Genomic DNA, 27,280 nt, shown 5'->3' with positions numbered 1-27,280 from the left:
AAAAATATGGTTTGCAGATATGCGGAGACCTCAAAATGATTGGTATACTGTTGGGCATTCAGTCTGGGTTAACCAAATTTTGTTGCTTTCTTTGCGAATGGGACAGATGGTCAACAGATAAACTTTACGACATTGTGGATTGGCCCATACTAAAAATATCCTGGAGAGAAGGATGTTAAGAATCACCCTCTACTTGAGAAAGACAAGAATTTTTACCACCTTTGCGTATAGAGTTAGAGCTGATGAAAAATATTGTTAAGGCTTTGGAAAAATACGGTGAGAATTTCGGGTACTTGAGAACAATTTCCTAAACGCAGTGATATTAAGTTAAAAGAAGGCATATTTATTGGGCAGCAAATCAGTCATGATGACAGCTTAGTGGAATAGCTGACAGAAAAAGAGAAATACGTATGATTAGCTTTCAGACACGCATACTGTATTTTTTTCGGAAATGTGAAACTGACAACTACAAGGAACTTATGAATAACATGTTATCAGAGCTTGGGATGCAATATATCCTTGAAAATTCACCTTTTACATTTGAATTTGGACCCCCCCCCCTTAACTTGGGCGCGGTTAATGACGAATGTGGCCAGATATTTCATTAGGATATTTCTTGTCAAGGAAAAACGATATGCAGAAAAATAGGTCCAGAATATATTAGCAGACTGCTGTTGGAACCTCAAGGAAGAACGTTTTTGGTGGCAGTTACAAGCGGAACAATTCAAGAAAGAAATTTAGAAAATGTTAGTAAAATGTGCTTTCTTTCCTTTTTTTTTTTTTGCATGAAATGTCTTCATTGAACAGTCAAAAATCAGTTCTGTATATATTTTAAAAATATATATTTCGCAGTTATTTTCAATATTTAAATCATATTTAATTAAACAAACAAAAATAATGTTAAATTTCTATGTATTACTATGTATGTATTCTATGTATTATTATTTTTATTAAAAACTAAAAAGTGACAGCCCGGAGCAAACTTAGGGTGATATAGCATTTCTACTTTCAGATTTGGATTCAGATGGGTCGATTTGTAAATAATAAGCTATTTTTATTCAAAGGAGCAGAAAAGGATTGAATTTGTTTATCGGTGTAATCTGCCGCCATCACAGTACTAACAAATGCATAGGTTAACCCATGTCCAACAGATAAATATCGCATATCTCACATTATATCACGAAGTTCATATTACCTTCATTAATTCCGGACCAGAAGTGCATGTTTACGGCTCTGGTAGCCTAGTGGATAGTTAGCTGCTTCAAATAGCATTAATGTATACGTTTTATTACAACATAACCCCATGTACACACCTCTTACATCTTTCATAGCAAGACACGAACAACAAAACAAGAAAACGTTAATGGATGGATCGAACATGAAAGATTTACGTCGCGACGAATCAAAATTATTAATATTAAATTCATTTAATTTAAAATAAAATTCACCATAGTATTAAATAAAATATTATACGCACCAGCCACTAAAGAGATAAGTTTACGTTACTCGTTTTGAAGTTCCGCCCGAGCCGTCTCACTCGTTACGTAAAAAATCACTTTCCATTGCTATTTTGAAGTCCATCGCTTGGTTTATTTGTCAGTGATCAGAAAACCAACGTTCTTTTAACTTTGCAGTTAACATCACTTTTATGGATTATATTTTTATCCATACTGTTCAACTACATTGATTATTTATTTCAGATCTGTTTATGTCATTTGTTGAAACAATGATCCAAATTATTTCGAAATATCAGTCAGTTCATGTCTATATATAACAATTTTAATCCGAAAAACCACACTTAACTCCCCATTATTTCTTAATTTACATTCATACTATAAGGAACAGCATGATCTACTGTATCTAGTATAGAAGTACTACAATTACGGTATTGTACTCACTATTTGAGACATAAATAGTAATACAAGCTGTATTACATCCAACTAGTAGAAAGGAATTATTTCAAAAATCTTTTTAGATAAACATTTGCAATACTAAGGACCTGTTTCATAATCATTCCTTTAAAATTACTCTAACGGTCAGTTAGTTAACGACTTGTCAATGTTTTAACGCTGCGTTATTGAATTCCCATTGCACGAACCTTTTTGACATTCTCTCCAACTAACGGACCGTTAGAGGCCCTTTCCGTTAAATATAGAGTAACCAGTGTAAAGCATTAACATTATTTCGATCTCCTGGACGGTGTCAGGCAAAACGCAGAACGTTATTCATTTGTCGCTACTCACATAACCGTATTTGTGCGGTATAAGATGGTCCTTTTGAACTTACTTCTTCTTTGTAGAATGGGCGTTATTGAACACGGACAACATTGTGTAATAATAAAGTGAAGTGGTCCTCACAGTTTGTTTCGTATAGAAGTATTAATAATATTTCCGTAGTTCTTTGTTGTGAACTGTATGAAAAAAGAATGGGAGACAATATTTACTCTGAAAGAGAAAGTGTGTTTCTCCTGGACTTTATTGGAGAACACAAGGATTTTATAGGAAATAATTCCTGATGGCACAGTAAATAGTGTGCGTGTTTTTGTTCTCATTCCTATTGCCACGGGAAAGCTCTTAAAACTCCGAATAACCTCTCTATTATGTTCCTTGGAGTTAATATGCGATCTCTGATACCTTGTACCGTAGGGTGATCAAATGGGCCAACAGATACGACTTACGAGGACAGCCACTATCTCCTAATAGAAAGTAGTTGGGATATTCATTATTTTCAAACTTGACGAACAACAAACATCAAATGCTGTACTGTCATGAACTGAGCCGGGCCACCGTGCAACAACTTACAGCCTGGCCCTTTAACGAGGAACAAGCTTTCCTCTTTGGGTACATCACACTTAAGTGACCACCAGGGCTTTGAATATCCATACGTCAACAGTCCTCCCCTGTGAACCATGTGACCTTGCCGCAGTGTGGAGCCTTGCGTGTCCCAATGAAGAAGTTAGCCGAGCCGTACGTTCAACCATATCGGATGGGTATCTGTCGAGAGACCAGACTAATGAATGGTTCATCGAAAGGGCGTTAGCAGCCTTTCGAAAGTTACAAGGGCGGCAGTCTAGATGATTGACTGATGTAGTCTTGTAACATTACTTAACATGGCTTAGCCATCTTGACACAACTACACGGCTGAAAGAAACGGGAAACTACAGTCGTAACTAACTCCCGAGGACATGCAGCTCTCTCTGTATGAATCATGTGTTGATGATGGCTTCCTCCTGGATAAAATATTCCGGAGGTAAAAAAGTCCCCCTTTCGGATCTCCGGATGGCGAGTACACGAGAGGAGGCAATCATCAGGAAGATTTTTTTTGCTAGTTGTTTTACGTCGCACCGACACAGATAGGTCTTACGGCGACGATGGGACAGGAAAGGGCTAGGAGTGGGAAGGAAGCGGCCGTGGCCTTAATTAAGGTACAGCCCCAGCATTTGCCTGGTGTGAAAATGGGAAACCACGGAAAACCATTTTCAGGGCTGCCGACAGTGGGGTTCGAACCTACTATCTCCCGAATACTGGATACTGGCCGCACTTAAGCGACTGATCAGGAAGATTGATAGTGACATTCCACGAGTCGGAGTGTGGAATGTTAGCAGTTTGAATCGTTGTGGTAGGTTAAAGAATCTGAAAAGGGAGATGGATAGACTAAAATTAGATGTAGTTGGTATAAGTGAAGTACGTTGGCAGGAGGAGCAGGATTTTTTGTCAGGCAACTACAGGAAAAAACCAAGCACCACGGCACTTAACGCCCTTGGAAGGGCTTTGGCCTGCCCAGCGGCCATTGCTCAGCCCGAAGGCCTGCAGATTACGAGGGGCCGTGTGGCCAGCACGACGCATACTCTCAGCCGTTATTCTGGGCTTTCAAAACCGGGGCCGCCATCTCACCATCAGATGGCTCCTCAATTATAATCACGTAGGCTGAGTAGACCTCGAACAAGCTCTCAGGTCGAGAGAAAAATCCCTGACCTGGCCGGGAATCAAACCCGGGGCCTCCAAGCGAGAGGCAGGCACGCTACCTCTAAACCACGGGGCCGGCCAACTACAGGATTAACAACACAAAATCAAACAGGGGAAATGCTGGAGTTGGTTTAATAATGAATAAGAAAATAGGGCAGCGGGTAAGCTACTACGACCAGCATAATGAAAGGATTATTGTTGTCAAGATAAACACCAAGCCAATGCCTACCACATTAGTGCAGGTCTATATGCCTACTAGTTCAGCGGATGATGAGAAAATCGAAAGAATATGCGAAGAAATAGAAGATTTAATACAATATGTAAAAGGCAACGAGAATCTAATTGTGATGGGAGACTGGAATGCAGTGGTAGGCCAAGGAAGAGAAGGCAGCATAGTAGGAGAATTCGGATTGGAACAAAGGAATGAAAGAGAAAGCCGGCTGGATGAATTCTGCACCGATAATAATTTAGTTCTTGCTAACACTTGATTCAAACATCACAAACGACGGCTGTATAGATGGACGAGACCTGGAGACAGTGAAAGGTATCGCATTAACTTCATTATGATTAGCCAGAGATTAAAGAACCAGGTGTTGGATTGCAAGACTTTCCCAGGAGCAGATGTGGACTCTGATCACAACCTGTTGGTCATGAAATGCCATCTGAAATTGAAGAAATTGAAGAAAGGAAGGAATGCAAGGAGATGCGATCTAGACAAGTTGAAAGAAAATAATGTGAGGGATTATTTCAAGGAACATGGAACACAAGGGCTAAATGAAAAATCCGAAGGAAACGCAGTACAGGAAGAATGGGCAATCATGAAGAATGACATCAGTAAGGCTGCTGAAGAAAAGTTAGGAAGAAAGGAAAGGTCAACTAAGAAACAGTGGATAACTGAAGAGATACTAGACCTGATTGACGAACGGCGAAAGTACAAGAACGCAAAAAATAGGGAGTGCAGAAAAGAATACAGGCCAATAAAGACTGAAGTAGATAGAAAGTGCAGGACAGGTAAGGAAGAATGGCTGAAAGAGAAGTGCAAGGATGTTGAAGGTTGTACGGTCCTAGGAAAGGTAGGTGCTGTATACAGGAAAATCAAGGAAACCTTCGGGAAAAGGAAAACTAGGTGTATAAATATTAAAATCTCAGATGGAAAACCACTTCTAGGGAAAGAAAACAAATAAGAAAGATGGCAGGGCTATATCCAAAACTTGTATCAAGGTAGAAGTAGATGATAGGATTCTGGAACAAGAATAGGCTATTGATGCTGATGACATGGGAGACCAAATTTTGAGGTCAGAATTCGACAGAGCTTTGACAGACCTAAGTAGGAACAAAGCACCAGGAATTGATGACATGCCCTCAGAATGACTGACTGCCTTAGGAGAAACCACGTATGGATATGCAGTCCATCAGAACAAATTTTGTTGTGTTCATTTTCCTATGCCCATGTGTAAAGGAAAATTAACCTTACTGTACCGTACTGTAGGAATGTACGTTTGCATTACGTATTTACGCACTCCTAGTGTACAATGCATGTAAGGTTCATTTATGTTTAATCGTCGACATAGGAAAACGAACACAACGGACATTGTTCTGATGGACTGCGTATCCATATGTGGCTGGGAGGCGTGACCAGTCTTAAGGAGAATAATGGATAGGAAGAGTATTGTGGGATACAACGTTTTACCGGTGAAGCGACGATATTATTACATATACTTAGAGTATACTAAATCATCATGTAATGGGATTTATAAACAAAAATTATTTAAATAAAAATTTAAATTGAACTGTGCACATAATAAAAATTCTAAAAGAAAATAGAATTTTGTGAAACTTGTGACTTTGAAATATTCAAAACGTGTGTCATTGCAAATTTTACTATTTAACAACAAAAAGGATCATATTAATTTGATTCTTCTTTGCGTTCACTGCAAGGCCGTCTGATCTCAACATGCTGCCGTAGTTCTGATTCATGAATGTTGCTAGCCCGACCAGGGTCTCCATTACTTCTGGTTCCATATCCGAGATGACGTCTTCATTGTAAAATGTTTCTTCATTCTTAGCAAACAGCTCACCGTACCGCACTCTAGGAATGTATGTTCGCATGACTTATTTACGCACTCCTACAGTATAATGTACTAAATGTTTATTTTCCTTTAACGGCAGCGTACGAAAATGAACAGAACGAAAATTGTTCTGATGGGTTGCATATTCATATATGGCTGGGAGGCGTAACCAGTCTTAAGGAAAATAATGGATAAGAAGAGCATTGGGAGGTATGGCCTATTGCCCGAACAACGATGAATTAAGATGCAGCCCCAGCATTTGCCTGGTGTGAAAAATTGGAAACCACCGAGCAAGTGGCCATGCGGCTTTTGTCACGTAGCTATCAGCTTGCATTCGGGAGATAGTAGGTTCGATCACGATTATCGACAGCCCTGAAGTAGGTTTTCCGTGGTTTCCCATTTTCACACCAGGCAAATGCTGGGGCTGTACCTTAACTAAAGCCACGGCCACTTCCTTCCCACTCCTAGGCATTTCCTATGGGCTAAGTGGCTCAGGCGGTTGAGACACTGGCCTTCTGAAACCAACTTAGCTGGTACTATCCTGGCGCAGTCCGGTGCTATTTGATGGTGCTCAAATACGTCAGCCTCGTGTAGGTAGATTTACTGGCAAGTAAAATAACTCCTACGGGACTAAATTCCGGCACCTTGGCGTCTCCAATAACCGCTAAAATAGTTAACATTGGATAACATTGGATTATTATTCCTATCCCATCGTCACTATAATACATATCTGTGTCGGTGCGACATAAAGGAAACTTCAAAAAAAGTGAGAAACCACTGAAACCTATCTTCAGAGCTGCCGATGGGATTCGAGTCCACCATCTTCCAAATACAAGCTCACAGCTACGCGATCCTAACCGCTCGGCCAACTCGTTCGGTCCGTTGTTTCTAAAGCAGTGCTTCTCCAAGAGTGGAACACCACAGACTGAATTTACAATGTTGTCACTCACCTCGCCACTACCTGTGAAAGACAACAACTGTGGGAATGGCGGCTGAGGTGTTCCTCATCCCACCTTACCATTTTAAGTTTAAAGGAATTCTTAGTGTTCTGCCTGTCGACAACCAACTTCCGGTACACATTTGGTCAACATAAATTATCTTATGCTGGCAAGATGTAGTGTTTACAGTGCGCTATGTCTTCAGGTATCGGCTAGAAAAAAATTGATACTTTCATTGACCTGTCTCAGTCTCTTCCTTGGCTTTGACAATATGAAAGTGGCTGAGGTATGAGCGATGCTAGTAATGCCATTCCTTATGCAGCCAGTCCCTGCTATGAATAGCGTGAAAATGTCGCTCATAGGGTCAGTTGGTGCAAAATTTCAGTGGGCTTGGCAGACTGATGTGCAATAACAACTTCTGGCTCGATGAGGAAAGCAACGGGAAACTACCCCACTTCTCATTTCCCTAGTACGCCTCTTCAGTGACACCTAGGCCATCTATGACAGCTAATGGTGAACCTGTTGAGGATCCAACCAGCCTTCGGGCTGAATACCCAACATACATACAATCAGTAAACCAATAACTGGCAGTGAACATCGTGTACTCAGCCTATGTAAAAGATCGATTTGATTTTTAAAAAATTCTTAAATCCAATGAAATGTCAGTTATATTTCTTCATTAACTCTGTTATGGGAACTAAGAAGGAAACTTGCATTGTGCTGTACGTTTGTTGAGGTGAATTATCCAGTTTCAAAAAGTAGTGAATTTATTTAAGTGGGGATCATTTCATAGAAATGAGTTCTCTCTATTTAATCGTACTGTTTACGTGTTGTTATCCACGTCGGCAAAAATGTTGTGGAACCTGTCAACTATGATTTATCATTTTGAATTTCACGAGTAATTTTCCTCATTAAAACAATAATAGCTTCTGGGCATCGTATACTCAGCTTATGTAAAACAAAAGCAATTCAATGTATCGATATGAAGTCCATTATAGTATCGGTATTTGCCTAAAGGAGCACCGCTTTGATCAGTTTTTGTCTCGAAATGCAAAGTAAGCATTGCTATGGAATAGACTCATTAAGTGAGCACTCAGTGTCCCTTTGTTCGTGATGTTTCTAACATTAATTACAAAGCCGACGTACGATTCACAGTACAACAAACAATAAGACTTTTTCTAAGTGGGTTCGTAGGAATGTCAGCCATTTTAACCGCGTCGGAACGAAATAGAACCCTTTAAACCGTTATGAAGATACTTTAGAAACGAGCAATCAACGTAGTTTTTCTTTCAATTGATTGTGAATGGATGGTGATGTATTTCTGCTTCTCGTCGAGTTTCGTATGCATTATACAAAGGGGTGACAAAAATGCAGCCATTTCAAGTATGTGTCGGCATGCATCAGTGCGCCATTGTGCGCACTTTGAGAGAAGTTGAGACCGCATTCTCTCTCCGTCTGGGAACTCACCAGCGTTAAGCCATATTTGTTAAGATTCTGTTTGTTTCCTTTGGGAATTTCGAGACGCCCAGACTTCTTTATTAAGAGACAAGTTATTTAACAACATCGCACTCGTAAGAGGCGGTATAAAGTAAATTTGTGTCCACGCCTGAAGTGGTACAGCTCTTTCTCCAGACACACCCCTAATGGAGGTGAGATGTACGTACAATACTGACCTCCTGCCATTATTAAACTAAGAACCAGTGGCACGTGACCAATAGTACCAGGATCACACACCAGAGTAATATACTGCTAAGTAACAGGTAGGGTTCGGAGGTTCAGACATAAATAAATACAAAATATGCAAGGAAATATGCTTTAAAAATTAAATGAATATGACCTTGATGAATAGGTAAAATATTACTTAAGCATTTTAGTGATAGGTAGCAAGTATTAGAGTATTATTAACATTAAACGCATCAAAAAGTGATTAGGAATAAAACAGGAGATACATTTAATCATGCAAACTTACAGAGCTACAATAGGTGCGCCAAACCTTTATACATATTATTATTATTATTATTATTATTATTATTATTATTATTATTATTATTATTATTATTATTATTATTATTATTATTATTATTATTATTATTATTATTATTATTATTATTCCGGGGGTACCCGTGGAGCAGAAAGAGGTTAAAGAAGGTGCCGGTGTGAATGGGTCTAACTAGAATGTCAAGAATAGAATTTAAAATTAAACTGAAGGTTATATTTCCAAAAACTTCAAACTTAACAATTTTTACAGGTGCAAGTAGCGATCAATAAACAAGACGGGGAAAAATCCAAGATACAGAATCTTAACAATTTGGGCTTTAGGCCTCCAGCTTTACATTTGCTGAGTTACTAGCTCAAATTTACCAAAGAGCACAAATTTATACCAGGGCAGAAATCCCCTAATTCAAAGAGCACTTGCTCCAAACATCACAACATCTAGCCTTCAAGAGGCATTCATTAATCTCACTTTGAAAAAGAGCTAACAGGCTCTCAGTTTTCCAAGCCTATTCAAGGCGACGTCAACTTACAATTTCTGGATTATACAGGGGTATCTAATACCCAACCTACTGGGCCTTCATGGAACAAGAATAACGGCTAAATAAATGGCCCGAACACAAAATGAATGGAGACGAATACTTGCACTCCTAGATATGAACACTTAAAACCTAAAGGGCACTAGGCCGATGAAACAGGGACTATTCCCAAACTATGGAGGTGACTCGTATAAGAATAAATTAGAACATTACGGAAAGGAAGAAAACCAGTTATAAAACGTAGTCACCTCAAACCAATATGAAGGGGAGCTCGAGAGGGTACATCACTCTCTATGCCCGATTTACAGTTAAAGATTTTATGGAGTTTTTTCATAGCCGGTAGAAAGTTACGTTTCGATGGCTTTCTTTCAAAATCCTCGTATGTACTAAGTTCTTCCTACCTATTATATCCCTTAAGACTGGCCACGCCTACCGGTCATATATTTGTATGCAGTCCATCAGAATAATTTTCGCTGTGTTCATTTTCCTTTGCTAATGTCTAAAGGAAAATGGACCTTAACGTACCGAATTGTAGGGATGTTGATTGCATGGCAAATTTACACACTCCTACAGTATAATGTATTTAAGGTTAATTTTTCTTTACAAATTGGCAGAGGAAAATGACCATAACGAAAATTATTCTTTTGGACTGCATATAAATATGGGACTGGGAGGCGTGACCAGTCTTAAGGAATATAATGGACAGGAAAAGTATTCGGACTTACGAGGTTTTTAAAGAAAGCCATCGATTTTTAGGAAAACTAGGTTACATAGTTAATGATTCGGACCGTTCCCTCAGGTTAAACTGCGGAGCTAGCAAGAAATAAAGATGTTATGTGGCCATTACCTCGTCGATGTACTGCTGCTTGATGAAAAAGGCCTCCCGCCTTCTGCTTTGACATACACACTTAGTAAGGTGACGATCAATTGGCCAAGAAACGAGAAAATCCGCAGTTTATAAACCCTCGGGGAAAGTTCGAGATCATTCTAGATTAAACTAGCCACACCCTTTCATGTTTATTGGTCAGTTTAAAAGTTACACTCAAAATCGAAGAAAAAGCAGAATAATAATAAGAAGAAGACTGTGATAGGTGGAAAATTAATTACAGAAATTAGTGATTGGTTGGATTCAAAACTAGCGGAAAAGAAAGGTAAATATTGCCAACCCAAAAATAAATGAACATCAATTAGTTTTTTTTAACTAGAAATACGTAACTTCTTTAAATTATAGGTTCTTTCACTTCGCGCCAGGGTGCATGATCATAGTTTTTAGTGGTGTCATCTGTGGAAGAGTGTCCAAACTTCTTGGCGAATGTCAAACAAAACAAGTAGAAATTCACTCAGGTTAGGAAACTGCATAATAACAAAATTACAAAATATTTCGGTGGTGACATCTTCTGATTAAAGTTCCAACTTGTTGTATTATTGGTTTCACATTTGATTGATAGAGGAGTTATTTTAGGCGCTCATTTTGAATGCGCGGCGTAGAGGTGTACCTCCTGGTATAATTGTTAATACATCGTTATGCCCAACTGAGAAGCACGCTTGAACTTATTTAGCTGATGATTTGCTTTCTTCTCCTCCCAAATTCTCTTCATCCTCACATTGAAAAGCTTCTTACGTTCATCTGTCCAGGTTTTATTAGTTCTAGCTTTTGGCTCCACGAAAGAATGATTATTAATCAGTGTTCTGAAAGCAGATCGGTTCTTCACCGTTTCGTGGTTGATGCTGATTTCCTGAAGATCTGATTCTATTTCATTTAGCCAGTTGTTGTTGACTTTCAGTGTGAGGGCAAGATTTAGAATTCTTTCGGTCAGCCTATCATTGTTCATTCTGAGAATGTGACCATAGAATTTCAACCTCCTTTTCCAGATAGTGTCTGAGATTTTTTAAGTATGGCAATGAATTTAATGATATTTCCTTTCCATCCATGCTCCCACTGTGCAGACTGGCGCTAATATTTTCCGTAATATTTTTCTTTCTTGCTTTTCTACATCTTTTATGAGTGATCTACCGCCAATCATTAAGGTTTCCGATGCGTATAATGCTTCAGGTTTTATTACTGTATTATAATGTCTTAGTTTTGCTTTCCGAGATAATTATTTTTGATATATGTGTTCGAAGTGATTTATATGCTTCCTATAATTTAGTAATTCTCTCCTTATTTGCTTCAAGATTTAATCAAGAAGGTTGAATGTTCTCTCCAAAGTATTTGAATTTATTTACTTGGGAAATTTGTCCAGATTTAGTCATCTTAGCTTTCCCATATAGAAACTGAGAGGCTCTTTCATGTACTGGATTTTTCGTATGATATTTGAAGTCCTGTTTTGGCTGCAATTTCACGTAGCTTTTCGATGGAGTGGATTGCTTCTTGTCTATTACTAGAAAGAATTGCCAGATCACCTGCAAAAGCTAGATACCGCACGTGAATTCTGTTTTTCAGTTGTCTACCAAGAATTATTGCTTTAACTTCTTTTTCCCATGTTCTGATTACTTTTTATAGAACAAGATTGAACAAGAGAGGTGACAGTCCAGCTCCTTGACGAACCTCTGTGTTGACATCAAAACGCTCAGATATTTCTCCTAAGAATTTATCTTGGGAAGTAGTGTCAGTTAATGTTAGTCTGATCAACTCTCTTGTCTTCCCAGTAGAACTATGGAGAAAATTTTATAGGTGACTGATACCAAGGAGATACCTCTATAGTTGTTGATGTCAGCTTTATCGCCTTTTTAATAATAATAATAATAATAATAATAATAATAATAATAATAATAATAATAATAATAATAATAATAATAATAATATTGGTTTTACGTTCCACCAACTACTTTTACGGTTTCGGAGACGCTGAGGTGCTGGAATTTAGTCCCGCAGGAGCTATTTTACGTGCCAGTAAATCTACCGACACGAGGCTGACGTATTTGAGCACCTTCAAGTATCACCGGACCGAGCCAGGATCAAACCTGCCAAGTTGGGGTCAGAAGGCCAGCGCCTCAATCGTCTGAGCCACTCGGCCCGGCAATTTATCACCTTTTTTGTGCAGTGGGTGAATAGTGCACGTTTCCAGTCCTCAGATATCTTTTCCGTGATCCAGATATCGCTGAAAATAGCATAAAGTTTCGAAGCAAGACTTTCGCCACCAATTTTCCAACATTTCGGCAATTATACCGTCTTCACCTGGAGCTTTGTTATTTTTCAGTTCATAATTTGTTTGATTTCTTGTAATGTAGGTGGTTCTGAATCTGGATGTAGTGTGGGTTTTTCAAAGGTGAGCTGTTCTCAAGGAGATACACAGTTTAAATGTTTATGAAAATGGTTTGCTGATAGTTTGCAATTTTCCTGGTTATTTGTTTCCAGAGTTCCATCCAGACGTTTGAAATAAATGCTGGGTGCCAGGTAATTTGATAATACTTGTCTGGAAGTTATGTAAACGATTTGTGAGTTATTTTTGTGAATTCCAGTTCAATTTATACCAGTCTTCTGTGATTATGTTTTGAGGTTTGTTTCTGGAACTTAATGAATTTCTGCCAAGTTTTTTCCAGTTTTATGGGAATTCCCTGCCTCTCCAGGCTCTCGTTCTAAGTTCTGTGGCCTTGTCGCATGTTCCTGGGAGGGATGCCTATACTTTTGGAAGCTTCTAAAAATGCTTCTTCGAGTTCTAACCAGTTGGATGGATTCTGGTTGGAGATATTTACAATAAGGGAGCCCGAGTTTTCTCTAAGATGTTCCTGGTGGATTCGCAATTTCCTGTTTGTCCTGATTTGGGGTCTGTTAGTTTGAAATTTGACTTTAACTAGATATAAGTGGTGATCAGAGTCAATAAATCCTTTCTTGAATTTAACATTCATAATTTCCCTTTGATTCCTTTTAGAAATCGCTACATGAAGTAACTGGAATTCCCCTAAATGAAAGTTAGGGGATCTCCAAGTCGTTTTCTTTCGTGGTAGTGCCAGGAAATGAGTTGATATCAATTTTAATCAAAACTCTCCCAGAAGCCAAATTAATCTTTCTCCGTTTCTATTGGTTCTCTGGTAAGTTGGATAGATTCCCATGACAGTTCTGAACTTCCTTTCCTTGGCAATTTGGCCATTAAAATCTCACAAAATGATTTTGACATGATGCATCGGAATTTTGGCTGTATCTTCCACTAGTTGTTCCCAGAAGTCGTCTGCTTTCTGTGGATCTTCTTGATTGTAGTTGTTTGTAGGTGCATGTGCACTGATTAGCGTATAGGCATTGTTTCTTGACTTAATTGAGAGTAATGAAATTCTTTCAGAAGGAGACGTGAAGTCCAGTACTGAGTTTGTAAGATTTCTTTTCACTGCAAATGAAGTGCCAAACTGATTTGGTTTGTTAGGGAGGGAGATTACTGGTTTACCTTTGTAAATTCTGTAACTGTCTGAGTCGAAATGATTTTCATCAGCATACCTAGTTTCTTGGAGTGCTAAAATTTGGACGGTGAATTTATCCAGTGTGTTTTCTAGTTATTGCCAATGAAATGGTTTGCGCTTTGGGTGAAGAGATTTGGGAAGCTCCGATCCGTTCCCGCATGATGTTCTACACGAAAGGCCTAGGAGTGGGAAGGAGGGAGCCGTGGCCTTAATTAAGTTACAGTCCCAGCCAGCATTTTCCTGGTGTGAAAATGGGAAACCACGGAAAACCATCTGCAGGGCTTCCGGCAGTGCTTTTAATCCTCATCGATGTCCTCGTTGAAAACTGGGCATGTGTGTCCTTAACTGTTCATCCTGGTTGAGTAAATGGGAAACGCTTTGCTGTAGTGAAGGCAACCCTTGCTACAGGGATGGTATTTAGTAGTTTTCACTATGACACTCCCACCGGAGGTGATTGCGACTGATGCCATACACACTAGGGTTAATAAGGTACCTACTAGAGTTCTACATAAACTAGTTTAAACTCGGTTCAACTTCCCCGGTCAGGGAACATAACGCGACAGCTGTACTGGGCTATCCTTTCATAGCAGGTAGTCAAATGCAGCTGTTCAATGTTACGGAACTAACATGAATAAATTAGTACAAAACGGAGGTATATTTCTTACTTGAGATATTTCATTCATTCGTTTTATTATAAGAGGCCAATTTCTGAGATTTTTGAACTATTCCTTTACAGTTTTATACGTTTCTCTCCTTTTGGTGTAAAATTATTATTTTTCCTTACATGTTACTGATTCTCGAGTTAAAATAGAGATTGTGACTTAAGAATGTGCCGTTCCTAACTCGTTACTCTAACAATAATATTAGTCATAATCGAGGGTATCTATTCGTAATCCAAATGATTTAAACGATGCACTGCTTGTTCTCGTACTGTGATAACAAAAATCATTTATTAATGAATAGTATATAATACTTGAAACAAAATTTATTTTCTCACTCACAATAGGAATTTCTACCACAGTGGTGTAGTAGTTAGTGTTATTAGCTGCCACCCTCAGAGGCCCGGTTTAGATTCTCCCCTTCAGCCATCTTCGAAGTGGTTTTCCGTGGTTTCCCACTTCTCCTCCAGGAAAATGCCGGAATGGTACCTAACTTAATGCTACGGTCGTTTTCTTCCCTTTTTCTTATCTATCCCTTCCGATCTCTACATCCCCCACAAGGCCCCTGTTCAGAATAACAGGTGAGGCCACCTGGACGAGGTACTGGTCCTCCTATCCAGTTTTATCATTCTGCCCAAAGGCTCACGCTTCAGGACACTGCCTTTGATGCGATAGAGCTGGGATCCCTCTCTGAGTCCGAGGGAAAATCCAACCCTGAAGTGTAAACGGATTAAGAGGGAAAAACAATAGGAATTACAACAGACAAAATACATATTGTTTTTGTGGTTGTGGTTGTTGTTGGTGGTGGTGGTGGAAGTATGATTCTACGGCAAATAGAGGATTTACGTGAAGCACAAATTTGACACAGGCAGAAAGGACCGAACATAATCAGTCAGGGTCGACAGCCGTAATAATAATAATAATAATAATAATAATAATAATAATAATAATAATAATAATAATAGCACCGTCATTTTGCTGAGAAAATGAATACCAGGACCAATAAATCATGGACTGAAGAACGGAGGAAAATTTTCCGTGCACAGACGAAGTGATTTTGGGAGGAGAAAAAACAATATCAGCTAAGAAAGTTATATCGCGTTCCACATACGGGCATGACACTGTAAAAAAAAATTTAAAAAAGCACCCACCGACCAAGCACTGTTCAGCTGGGTATTTCGTCGGTTAGGCAGGTTCTACTAATTCAGACTGGAAAACAGAGTGTGCGAAGGTTGTTGGTTAAAAATTGCATTACAACAAAAGCTAAGAACGGAAGTCAGGGACATCGCCAAATACCGGCCCACGAGTGACGGGTATGTTTTGTTAGAATATTTATAAGCAAACATGAAGGTCCACTGGAAGAAATTTGCTCCTTCCTCCACTCTTCGACATGGAATTCTCACACCGGGAGAGCTCGGACCAGTCATTATACTAAATCAACACCAGATGCGATCCTCCACTCGTTCTCATAAAGGTCAGTTATTGAATTCATTTGTGTCGCGGTGAAGTCGAGAAGCTGCAGTCAACTTCTGATTTCCTATTGTTGAGCGGCTAGAGGAAATATTTATGTCAGTTCTGGCTGCCGGCCCTCTTCCGCTGAGATGAGCTCTCAAAGCCACAATTAGCTTACCCTCTTTACCTTTCCCTCACCAGCCACAAACCAATTGTACCACTAAACGAGATTTAATTTTCTGATTCCCTCCAAAGTAGCTTCTCCTTTTCATAGCTGTACTCGAGGATAATTCCATGTTACTGCTTCGCCGACTCGTGCATTGTGTTGCTGCTCTTTGACTTTTCAAAAGTGTCGTCACTTCCGGTTGAATGCCCAGGTATAGTGAGTCCTGAAACTACCAACACATTCTATTCAGTTATTGTTCACCCTTGCCTCCATTCCTGTGTTGAGCCGACCATGAATAATGGACATTTAACACAACCGGGCTTAACTCACAAATATCATTATTTTAGACCGTACAGTTCTATAAATAATAACGTTTACCTATTTTATGCTGAGAATATGTCACGAACTTACATTTTCCATCTTATATATTTACACCTCTCTTTCCCATTATCAGCAATAATGTCATACGCAAATTCGGATCAGAATATTTTCAGGAACGATAATACAATCAATGAAATCCTCCGCAAGTTTTATTGTGAAAATCTTAAACATAAAACTATGTTGCTAGTGAGGGTACAATATTGAACCACTCATCAGGAACAAAATTCCTGCTTATTTCGTTCACATTAAGGACTTTTTTTTTTTTGCTAGGGGCTTTACGTCGCACCGACACAGATAGGTCTTATGGCGACGATGGGATAGGAAAGGCCTAGGAGTTGGAAGGAAGCGGTCATGGCCTTAATTAAGGTACAGCCCCAGCATTTGCCTGGTGTGAAAATGGGAAACCACGGAAAACCATTTTCAGCGCTGCCGATAGTGGGATTCGAACCTACTATCTCCCTGATGCAAGTTCACAGGCGCGCGCCTCTACACGCACGGCCAACTCGCCCGGTACATTAAGGACTGACAAGGTCAGGGACTTTTACCTTGACCTGAGGGCTGATTCGAGGTACACTCAGCCTACGTGATTAGAATTGAGGAGCTATCTGACGGTGAGATGGCGGCCCCGGTCTAGAAAGCCAAGAATAACGGCCGAGAGGATTCGTTGTGCTGACCACACGACACCTCGTAATCTGCAGTCGTTAGGGCTGAGCAGCGGTCGCTTGGTAGGCCAAGGCCCTTCAAGGGCTGTAGTGCCATGGGTTTTTTTTGGCAAGAGAAATGTGGGTGTACAGACGGATGCTTCGCATTTCGTGGACGGACAGAATCCGGATTCTGAGGTGACCGATCAACTGGCAAAGAAGACTGAAGTCATGTTGGGCATAACAAAATTGGAAGCTGAAATACTTCGGCCATATAATGCGGAATGACATGTACAGAAATCTCCAACTGTCGTAAAATGAAGAACAGAAGGAAGTAGGAGACCTGCCAGACGATGAATTTCGAGGCTGAAGAATCTCGCGGAGTGGTACGGCTTGAGCACGATGTGTCTGTTCCGCGTCGCTGCATCCAAATTCAAGATCGCTATGCCGATAGTTATTCTTGACTAGAAGATGGCACATTAAGAAGAAGAACCCTAGAGAGATGGCGCGTTTCCTTCAGTAACGCTAGAGATGGTGGGGGTCATTTCTGATTTCTGTAATTGAATCGACTATAACAATATGATTTATTTTATGCAACTTGTATAGCCTACCATATTTCCCAGCAAGAGTACAAAATCGTTTTGAAATAGATATCACATCATCACTGAGGTATTCTGTTCCTCTTGTTCTGCACTCTGTTCTGTATCGGTTTTAAAATCTTCCAATCCTAGTTTTCTGACGAATGTGGGAACTGTACTTTCATTAAAGCGACAGTTGCTTTCTTCCCAGTTCTAACCCTACTCTACCTCGTCGTCGTCATAAAACCTGTCTGAATCGATGTGATATAAGAACATTTTTACTCTCACCATTTTCACCTCCCAAAGATTTCACAGCTTATAGAGAAGAGATAATATCCTGGCTTCTTGCTCTTAATATTATTCATTATGTTCAATAAATTTTAAATCAGAAAACTACTGTTTTCTGAAGTAGTACTCTCGAGGCTCTAGCACCCTTTCATCCTGACGAAAGGATTGATACCGTGACATCCAACCGAGCACTTTCAATCACGGCTTGACAATAGTCTAATACCTCATTATCAGACGATGAGATAGGTAGGGGCGAGGAGTGGAAAGGAAGCGGACGTGGCCTTAATTAAGGTACAGCCAGAGAATGTGTTTAGTGTGAAAATGGGACACCACGGAAAGCCACCTTTAGGGCTGCCGACAGTGAGGTTCGAACCCACTATCTTCCGAATGCAAGTTCACAGCTGCACCCCTATAGCCACACGGCCAAGTCGGTCGGTAAATTCTGCTTTGAGGTTACTGCCCAAGCATAACACATAATACACAAATAATGTAAATAAAGGTGGTGGATGCAGTCCGTATGCCGTAAAATGTGGAAACTACAACTAAAAAATTTGTTGGGTCACAGTAAATCTAGCGCCACCTCTCATGTGTTAAGAAGCTTGTACCGCTAACTGAAGGTCTTTCTACCTACCCTGCAAAACTTTCTTTTTTTTTTTTTTTTTTTTTTTTTGCTATTTGCTTTACGTCGCACCGACATGTATGTCTTACGGCGACGATGGGATGGGAAAGGCCTAGGAATTGGAAGGAAGCGGGCGTGGCCTTAATTAAGGTACAGCCTCGGCATTTGCCTGGTATGAAAATGGGAAACCACGGAAAACCATCTTCAGGGCTGCCGACAGTGGGGCTCGAACCCACTATCTCCCGATTACTGGATACTGGCCGCACTTAAGCGACTACAGCTATCGAGCTCGGTACCCTGCAAACCCTTGGGACTTCCGGATTCAAATAAAGTGTAGTATGACACGGCCTGAGAGGTCCATTGTCGCAGTAACAGCGGTCAGAGAAGCGGAAACTAAAATAAAGAATCCGTTATAGTGTAGGCTAATACAGACGCGGTATTAATTTGACTGCATGTTACTATGGTTATGTGCTTAGTAAGCGGACTGACGATGGAATAAGTCAGTGCATAAAATGGATCCTTTCATAGTGAAAAAGTCTGTAGTTTGTTACGATAATGAACAAGAACCCGAAAGCAATGACCCTGCTTTTAAAAATCTGTGTATAATGGCGGAAAGTAGTAGTTCGAAAGTTAGAAAATTGTTTTAGTTTTTGGTTTCCCAAATAATGACAGTACCGGGCGAGTTGGCGGTGCGGTCAGGGCCACGCGGCTATGAACTTGCATCCGGGAGATAGTGGGTTCGAATCCCACTGTCGACAGCCCTGAAGATGGTTTTCCTTGGTTTTCCATTTTCACACCAGGCAAATGCTGGGGTTGTACCTTAATTAAGGCCACAGCCGCTTCCTTCCAACTCCTAGGTCTTTCCTATCCAGCGTCGCCATAAGACCTATCTGTGTTGGTGCGACGTAAAGCAACTGGCAAATGATAATAATAATAATAATAATAATAATAATAATAATAATAATAATAATAATAATAATAATAATAATAATAATAATAATGACAGTACTCCGCCATAGGCAGTGTGTGTTATTTGCAGCGATGTGTTGTCCATTCAATGTATAATAATTTCGTGTGGCTATTTCTAGCCGGGTGCAGCCGTTGCAAGGCAGACCCTCCGATGAGGGTGGGCGGCATCTGCCATGTGTAGGTAGCTCCGTGTTATTGTGGCGGAGGATAGTGTTATGTGTGGTGTGTGAGTTTCAGGTATGTTCGGGACAGCACAAACACCCAGCCCCCGAGCCATTGGAATTAACTAATGAAGGTTAAAATCCCCGACCCGGCCGGGAATCGAACCCGGGACCCCCTCAACCTAACGCCAGTATGCTGACCACTCAACCAACGAGTCGAACTATTAAATGTATGAAAAGTGCAATTTGGAAGAGTCACCTCCGCAAGAAACATTCTGAAATTAAGAACAATCCTATAGATTATTTTCAAGGAAATACAAAACCCTTAAAAATGCATCAAGCACTAGGAAACCATACACATCAGAATCCATTAAGGCTTGAGGTTGTAAGATAAATACAATTCCACACTCTAACCAGAAGGTTTAGCGATATGGCAGAAGGTACCGTTCTCCAAGTTACAGAAAAAGTAATCTTAAAGAAAGAGTTTGTTTTGCTACTTGCTGAATTTACTTATTTTTCTTATTGTGCTCAAATTATAATTTTTGTTCGATATATCGATGATGACAACGAATTCGGGATAATTTTACATATAGGCCTATATCGATATAAGAAACCGGAGGAACTGGAGAGGAAGGTTTTCAAAGTTTTGAATAATGATATTAAAAGAATGGAGATATCTTGGACCGAGCTCGATAGCTGCAGTCGCTTAAGTGCGGCCAGTATCCAGTATTCGGGAGATAGTAGGTTCGAACCTCACTGTCGGCAGCCCTGAAGATGGCTTTCCGTGGTTTCCCATTTTCACACTAGGCAAATGCTGGGGGCTGTACCTTAATTAAGGCCACGGCCGCTTCCTTCCCACTCCCAGCCCTTCCTTGTCCCATCGTCGCAGTAAGACTCATCTGTGTCGGTGCGACGTAAAGCAACTAGCAAAAGAAAAAAAAAAAGCTTTTCTTAATGTATGACTGCTACAATGCAATTTTGGATTTGATAAAGAAGTTGTCTCGCATTATTCAGAATGGACGCAATCAGACACATGGATTACTACCAAGAAAGGAATTTCAACTTCGCAATCGACTAATGCCATAAAAATGAACTGTAAAGTGATAGCAGTCCGAAGCATTCTCGGCAGAAGCCAGGAAAACCGTTGCCGTCACTGCAGAGAGATAGAAAGGGGAACGATTGAGAAATAATGAGCACCACAAGGTCAGGCGTAGTATTGGAAAACTAAAAAATCTGGGAAATTTGAAGTCTATGAAGAAGTGCTCTGTATCTCTATTGACGGATCCAGTAAAGGTACAGATATTCTCGCGACTGACAGGAAGAGAAACATCAGCGTTGTTTCAGGGTAACAGTTCAAAGGCCAAGGAAGTTGATTCTGAAAATATGAGACATTACGAACCCTGTTGTAAGTATCACATACCCACCAGTTGCTGAGAGGTGATTAGGTTGCTCTTCGGCCCCCAAGGATCTGTCAAAAAACGAATTTTTTCCTTCGTTGTAGTATTCCTGTCTCGTTTCTACAAGATATTTGTCTAAATGTTTTACATAATTCACTGTCAATAGTAAATCACCATTTATACTGTATATACAAAGAAAAGTAAGTATTCCTCGTCGAGGACAGCTGTATAATAGGAGAATTTCATAATTCTAAATTCGTCATTTTGTACCGATATACTGAAAGAAAATTTGAATGGCATTGCATTACATCACTATTACTTCGATGCTGTTACCGCACGGTACCCCTTGTTATAAGGCAGCTACTCCTTGTGGATTTTTTCTCTTCAATTAAATTTCTCGGACACTCTCAATAATTCGGCACCCCTCTGTGCAATGAATGGTCGGATTAGCGAGGGACAAGGGCATTTCTTAAGTGAATAGGCAACTTCACCACGCCACCTAACCAAGTTTCAACAATTATGTACCGAGCTCGATAGATGCAGTAGCTTAAGTGCGGCCAGTATCCAGTAATCGGGAGATAGTGGGTTCGGGCCCCACTGTCGGCAGCCCTGAAGATGGTTTTCCGTGGTTTCCCATTTTCACACCAGGCAAATGCCGGGGTTGTACCTTAATTAAGGCCTCGGCAACTTCCTTCCAATTCCTAGGCCTTTCCTATCCCATCGTCGCCGTAAGACATATCTGTGTCGCTGCGACGTATAGCAAATAGCAAAAAACAATTATGTATACAAAATACCACTGGCTTTACGCCAGAGTGATTACTTTTTAAATTTAGGATTTGAGATAATTGTTATCATTCACCTACGTTTAATTGAAAACAGTCTGGTCCACTCCAAACCAAACAGTTCCCTCGTGAGTAGAGAAAATTCTTGGTAGCTAGGGGATTCTTGTCACATCTCACTCAATAGCACCATTGAACCAGCGAAGCGTGTAGCTATCGAATGTGGGAAAGTTGGCGCATTCTCGCACAGGTCCTGCCTGACTGCTGGGTCGGGCTGTACGGCCCACCCAGGTGTAGCCTATTACGGGCGACACGCAGGGATGATAAACATGTTTCCAGCACGTTGAGCAAACTTTCAGAAAGTGTCGCTCTCAGCCTTCTTATTTCCGCCACTTGTCCACCCGCATCACACTGACAGCTGCAGACCCTCGTTAGACCTGACTTCGAGCCCAGTCTTGTGCACATTTTAGTATGCATCTTGATTTGCCCACAGATAAGTCGGTTCTCCAAGCATAGGTAGGGATTAGTTTTGATAATCTCAGGGAGATATTTCCATTACTAGCATAAATCATAGTGGCACAAATAGCGTTGACTGGCTGAATCCTGCCTCAGTCCGGTGTAGAGTTGCCAGGCTTTTGAAATGCAATAAGGGACAGGTCATGTCGACACGACATACCCACATTTGCTCAAGAAAACACTGAGATGTAATTTCTTTCTTAATTCGTTAACGCCCCTTGATTGGATTTTTCCTCGGGCACAGCGAGTGACCCCACCTCTATCGCCTCAAGAGCAGTGTCCCGAAGGGCTAGACTTTCAGTCGGGGATACAACTGAGACGGAGGACCAGCACCTCGTCCATGTAGCCTCACCTGCTATGCTGAACAGGGGCCCTGTGGAAGAATGGGAAGAATGGAAGGGATAGACAAGGAAGAGGGAAGGAAGCGCCCGTGGCCTGAAGTTAGATACCATCTCGGCATTTACCTGGAGGAGAAGTGGAAAACCACGTAAAACTACTTCGAAGATTGCTGAGGTGGGAATCGAAACCCCCTCTACTCAGTTGACCTCCCTAGGCTGAGTGGACCCCATTCCAGCCCTCGTATCATTTTTTCAAATTTCGTGGCAGAGCCGGGAATCGAACCCGGTTCTCCGGGGTTTTCAGCTAATCACACTAACCACTACACCACAGAGGCGGACTGAGATATAATTTACTGTATTATAATTACATCGTAGGCACAAACTTTATCATATTAATTTTCTGTTTCATTTTCTATATATAAAAAGTTCAAAACCAGCATTTTTCTTCACTTTTAGGCTTTCTTTTTCCAATAATACTGAGTCTCCCTCAAAGAAGTCACGACATTTCGGACAACTATGATCAAAATTAAGTGAGACTAGAATTTCTGGCTTTATCAGATTTACTGAACATCTATTCCTTTCATCACGCCATTACCGAGCTCGATAGCTGCAGTCGCTTAAGTGCGGCCAGTGTCCAGTATTCGGGAGGTAGTGAGTTCGAAACCCACTGTCGGCAGCCCTGAAGATGGTTGCCCGTGGTTTCCCATTTTCACACCAGTCAAATGCTGGGGCTGTACCTTAATTAAGGCCACGGCCCCTTCCTGTCCCATCGTCACCATAAACCTATCTGTGTCGGTGCGACGTAAAGCAACTTGCATCACTCCATTTGTTTTTAAGAATTGAAAAAACTCTTTCATCATAACTTAGCCTCGGTATTTGGATCATTTATACTTAGATCATAAGATATTTAGTATAATGCAGTATATAGGCCTAGTACATTTGAAACAGCATCTAAATTAACTTTAGGGAAAAATATCATCCATTTTGAGTTCACATTACTACTCCGATCACTATCAGTATCAGTACGGGTATATAGCTCCAGCATCATCTGATTGAATGTTATGGGAATAAAATTCTTCATAAAAGCTACCCAAATTAAACGCAGGACAAATTTAAGTAAATTTCAAAGAATTATAATAATTTCTTCAAAACCACAAAATGTATCATCTCTCAAACGTAAAACCTCTAGTTAAACTTTTCCCAGATAATAATTTACTACAGCATTATGATGTGATGTAGAATCGCTAGATGAAAAATAATGAACTGAAATGCAGGATGCTGCTGTAGATAGATTAATTTAACCATGGCTGAAGTGAGTTGTGTAATCATGGGAAAAAAGGGGCATCCCGTATGGGACAATACTTCAGACCTTCAAATACGGGAAATCCCGTATAATAAGAGACACATGGCAACCCTTATCCGGTGCTCAAATACACCAACCTCGTGTCTGTAGATTTCCCCGCACGTAGGAGACCTCCCGTACCAATTACAATTGAGGAGCTATCTGACGGTGAGATAGCGGCCCCGGTCTAGAAAGCCAAGAACAACGGCCGCGAGGATTCGTCATGCTGACCACACGACACCTCGTAATCTGTAAGCCTTCGGGATGAGCAGTGGTCGCTTGGTAGGCCATGGTCCTTCGGGGTTGTTGCACCATGGATCTTTTTTTAAACAGAACTGTTAAGCATTATGGGTGCGAGGAGATTACACGTGCCTTTAAGCTCATTGCAAGTGTAACATGTTGAATTAGTATAAGGCAAATATGTAAAGCAGTAAGTAAGTTGTAAAAACTTATGACGCCATAAGCGAAATGAGTAATTAAAATGTTTTAGACGTTTCGATTCCTTTAAAGTTATTTTTTTGCAAGTTAATAAAGCTGTTGAGTTACCTTTACAACAAATAGTTACGAATGTGTACAAACAGTATTTAATAATAATAATAATAATAATAATAATAATAATAATAATAATAATAATAGTACGCTGTAGTAGTAGTAGTAGTAGTAGTAGTAGTAATGATATTATTTGCTTTATGTTCTACAAACTACTTTTACGGTTTTCAGAGACGCCGAGGTGCCGAAATTTAGTCCCGAAGGAGTTCTTTTACGTGCCAGTAAATCTACCCACACGAGGATGAAGCAGTTAAGCCACCTTCAAGTACCACCGGCTGACCTAGGATCGAACATGCCAAGTTGGGTTCAGAAAGCCAGCGCCTCAACCATCTGAGCCACTCAGCCCGACAAACAGTATTTACCCTATTAAAATATGCACTCAAAAATAAGATATTTTTCCCTAAAAATTTGGAAACAGTTAATGCCATACCACTTATATTTTAGAGGAAAATATACTTTTTACATGTCTTACTTGTAGCTTTTTGGTTACTAAAGAAGTTCACTGAATAACTTAGAGAATAGTGTACATAAAGATTAAAAATACCTCTTTAAGAAATGTAACATTGGCGGACAGCTGAGGAGATTCAACTAGGCAACCATCCTTTAATAAAACTAATCGGAGGGAAAAAACAGGGGGGAGGGGGGAATGTGAAGAGCCATGAAGGTCGTGAAAGTTAAAAATTCCGTAGCTATCGGAAACCTAATACCTTTGGAGTCGAAAGAGATCAAGAGTTGACCAAAGGAGTTCGAATAAGAGAGATGAAAATGAGGAGCCTAACAGAAGTAAGTGAGGCAATGCCGGACTCAGCTACGAACCTTGGTGTTAACCAAGTTGAGAGACCCTGGTTCCCCTTTTAGTCGCCTCTTATGACAGGCGCGGGATACTGTGGATGTATTCTATCGTCCCCCACCCTCAGGGGCATGACAGCTGTGGGAGGGAGTGGCAGTAGTGCCAACCTACTTAAAAAAAGTATTTTTGGAGGAACATACCCTACACATTATATTTGGATTAAATAAGCTTACGCTTTGCGAGTTGGCGGTACGGGTAGGGGTGCCGAGCTGTGAGCTCGAATACGCGAGATACTGTGTTCGAACCCGACTGTCGGCAGCCTTGAAGATGGTTTTCCATGGTTCCCAATTTTTACAGCAGGCAAATGCTGGGGCTGTACCTTAATTAAGGCCACGGCCACTTCCTTCCCACTCCTAGCCCTTTCCTGCCCCATTGTCGCCACAAGACCTATCTGTGTCGGTGCGGCGTAGAACAAATTGTAAGAAAAAATAAGCTTACTCTATTAAAAGAAGTAGAAAAAACGAAAACGTAATTTTTTAATGAAATTTGACGTCAGGGTACCACGGGCGCTTCCTCCCCAGTCCTAGCGTTCCCGTATCTCATCGTCGCCGAAAACCTATCTGAGTTAGTCCGACGTTAAACCGCTTGCAGACGAATGGAAACACCTTTGCGATTAAAATTCCGACACCCCGGCGTCTTCGAAAACCGTACAAGTAGTTATGTTGAGTCCTCATCCGGAAGGATGGTTGGACCCCCAACAGATCCACCATCAACTCTCATAAATGTCCTAGGCGTCACTGAAAAGGTGTACTAGGGAAATACGGAGTGAGATAGTTTCCCGATGTTTTCCTCACCGAGTAAGAAAGTGCTGTTTCATATTATTCTGCCAAGCCTACTGGGCAACCCTGTGAGCAACACTTTCACACCATTCTCATAAAGACTAGCAGCCACTCAGCCACTTTCTTAGCGTGAAAGCCAAGGATGAGACTGAGACAGAAAAATAGAAGGAACAAACTTAATTTAGTTCTTAGCACTAAACACAATGAATCTCAGATTTGGGCAGACAAGTAGTTACTGGGCCATTTAGAAACTACTCGTCGGATTGTTACAATGTTGCTACTATTACTCCCTGTATGAGGCGGCACACAATGTTCACAGCCTGTCGTAACAGGTGACTAGAAGAGGGGAACGCCCACATGACTCTCAACCTGGAAGTCGGGGTTGGTGACCACGAGGAACCTAGCTGAACCTGGTATTGATTCCACTTACTTGTGCCAGATTCCTCAGTTTAATCTTATTACCCGATCTTCTTTTCTTAACTATTGTTCTACCCTGAAAGTAAAGCAAAGTCACCTCCCTACGGGCCATGAAGGTCCTTGGAGGAGTGGAAGGTAAAGGCTTCCACCTTTGTTAACCTCGGCCCGTGATGGGGTAGAGTGGTTAGCTCTACGCCCGGCCGCCTTTGCCCCCAGGAATTAACCTGGTACTCATTTTTGGTGTAGGCTGAGTGGACCTCAGGGCCATGCACCTCCATAAGTGGAAATCTCGTTTCTTAAATTTTACGACTTCCTGACGGGGATTCGAACCCACGTCCTTCGGGGTGAACCGAGTACGCCTTTACCGCCTCGGCCAGGCAGCCCCTTCTATCCTGAAAGTGCTAGAGATTAATTCATTTTCACGCTCTTGTTGATCGTTTTCTTTTTTGTAAATCGATATCTCTAATTGCGGAAGTGAGGGAACATTTCCTTTACTCTCTTCCG

General features: G+C 40.7%; 1 pseudogene; it reads left to right on the top strand.

The window, feature by feature from the left end:
- The first annotated feature begins 4,213 nt into the window (after nt 1–4,213).
- Nucleotides 4,214–27,280, top strand: part of LOC137501550 (uncharacterized) — a 60,561-nt pseudogene continuing 37,494 nt past the window's right edge.

Source organism: Anabrus simplex, chromosome 7 (assembly GCF_040414725.1).
Source record: "Anabrus simplex isolate iqAnaSimp1 chromosome 7, ASM4041472v1, whole genome shotgun sequence".
NCBI lineage: Eukaryota > Metazoa > Arthropoda > Insecta > Orthoptera > Tettigoniidae > Anabrus > Anabrus simplex.
The sequence above is the reverse complement of the archived record's forward strand: the minus strand, read 5'-3'. Positions and strand labels throughout refer to the sequence as shown.